At 34.5% G+C, this 2,466-nt stretch overlaps 1 pseudogene; it reads right to left on the bottom strand.

The window, feature by feature from the left end:
• Positions 1-580: 580 nt before the first annotated feature.
• LOC141519592 (olfactory receptor 10AG1-like) lies at positions 581-1,453 on the bottom strand (annotated as a pseudogene).
• Between the last annotated feature and the right edge of the window lie 1,013 nt (positions 1,454-2,466).

Below are 2,466 nucleotides of genomic sequence, written 5' to 3'. Positions count from 1 at the left end.
AATGAAGAAGCATGAGAAAAAGACATTGTATCCAAAAAATTTAAATTCAAAAATTTCTAATGGTAGGAAAAAAATCATTAAAATAATTGATTCTAGCTCTGCTGAACACCTCATGATTTTTAACTTCCTTGTTTTAAACAACATTATGGAGTCATTTGATACTGACTAATGTTTAAGATCAAAGAAGATGCAATGATAATATAAACTCTAACGATTCACATTTGAAATTTAAATGTAGAGTATTCAAATAGCGGTTTTCTGTACAATTTCCCCCCCTAGATATTCCAAGATGGTGATCAAATATATGTAGCTAAGTATCTCAATCTGACATTTTACTTTTCCAGGAAAGTTAATTTCTTATTTTTAGTGTTTGAAACAAAATAATTTTTGGCCATATTGATACACAATGACTGCATTATAAGAATATGGATAGATAGATGAAGGTAAATAGAGAAGGGGAAAATGATGACAATTTCAGTCACACAGAAATAAAACAGGAAGCAGTTATCTAAAGACACTGTGTAACCAGCATTTAGAAAATTCTAAAAATTATATTTATCTCATACTTTCATGGGCCTGTTCATTGAAAAAGAAGTTTTTTCATTGCTACAATGACATCCTTGTTCCTGAGACTGTGAATCAGGGGGTTAAACATTGGAGGTATAATGGTATAGGAAAGAGAAAGCATTTTTTCCTGTTCCAGGTAAGTAATTGATCTTGGGTTGTAAAGATGCAATGATACCAGATCCATAAAATAATCCCACAACCATTAAGTGGGAGGAACAGGTTGAAAAGGCTTTGGATCTCCCCATTATTGATGGGAGTTTTTGGATCGTAATGAAGATTATATCATAGGAGAAAAGTATCAACAGAAGGGGAATGAAACCAAAAATAACAGAATGTGCATAGGCTGTGGCTTCATTCCAAGATGTGTCCCCACAGGCCAACTTCATTAATGGTGGGATATCATAGAAAATATGATTGATTATATTCGAATTACAGAAGGGTAATGAGAAAACTTGATATGTTTGCCCTATCATGATGGGCATCCCAGTGATCCAGGAGGCAAGCACCAGCTGGACACATACCCTGTTGTTCATAATAAGAGTGTAATAGAGTAGTTTACAAAAGGCCACATGAGGGTCATATGCCATCAAAGTCAGGAAAAGACTCTCAGTGACTGACAAAATGAGAAAGAAGCAAAGTTGAGAAGCACAGGTCAGCAAAGAAATATTTTTATTCTGAATCCAAATGTCTGACAGTATTCTAGGAAGAGTGACTGATGTGTAGCAGATTTCCAAGAAGGCAAAATTGCCAAGAAAAAATACATAGGGGTATGGGGAGGAGCATCAAATTTTGTAATTATAATAATGATGGTGTTTCTAATTAAGATATAAATGTAAATTACTAAGAGAATAACAAACAAAATATCTTGGAGCTTGGGCATGTCAGAAAATTTTCATATAATATCTCATATAAATATGTCAATGTAGCTCTGCCCATACGTTGATTGACCTATATTTGTTTGTTTGTTGCTTGTTTCTATTCCTATATCTATTCCTATTTCTATTGCCATGAACTTATAAAGAATGTGATCCACCTGCAACAGAGTTGTTGGTGTTAGAACAAAGACTCAAGCACATTTTTTATTATTATTATTTTGGGGGCAAATGGGGCTGGGTGGCCTGCCTGGGGCTGCATAACAGGATGATTGTTGGGTGTAAGAGGCCAGATTTGGACCTAGGTGCTCCTGGCTCAAGGGCCAATGTTCTCTCTGCCACCCAGCCACCCCTATTATTATTACTATTTTATTTTATTTTGGGTAATTTTTCCTTTTTTTTTCAGTTTTGCAGGGCAGTGGGGTTCGGCTGGCTTACATGTCACAAAACTGGGTGATTGTTCTGTGTACAGGTCCGGATGTTGGCCCGGGTGCTCGTGGCTCCTGGGCTGGTGCTCCGTCCGTTGTGCAACCTGCCCATACCTACAATTATTACTATTTTTGTTAATTTTAATTTTTTTCTCTCTCCTTTATCACTCAAGCAAGTCTATATTTACGTGGGGAGGGGATATTTCATTTACTCTTAAACAAGAATAATTTATTAATCTAAAAAAACATGAGAATAAAAAGAAAATGAGAATAAATATTAAATAAAAAATATTCAAGAAGAAAAAACAATAAACCAAACAAAAAAGAAGGTCTTAAATTTGCTATCACTATTTTATGACTTTCTTTAGGAGATTGAGTGAGGATTCTTAAAGGAGGAGAGAGTTTTATTTTGTTTTTTCTTTTAAATTCAACATATTGCATGGTGAACTAGAAAATCATCTTTAATATAAAAAGGTAAACTTTTTTTTAAATTATGACAAGAACAAACTCATTTTTCAAGAGAGGCATCTCATATCACTAATTGAAATATAGTAGGAAAGTGCTTCCTGGTAGAGATGCCCAAGGGTGCATGTGCTTTC

This window comes from Macrotis lagotis, chromosome 3 (genome assembly GCF_037893015.1).
Source record: "Macrotis lagotis isolate mMagLag1 chromosome 3, bilby.v1.9.chrom.fasta, whole genome shotgun sequence".
NCBI classification, from domain to species: Eukaryota; Metazoa; Chordata; class Mammalia; order Peramelemorphia; family Peramelidae; genus Macrotis; species Macrotis lagotis.
The sequence above is the reverse complement of the archived record's forward strand: the minus strand, read 5'-3'. Positions and strand labels throughout refer to the sequence as shown.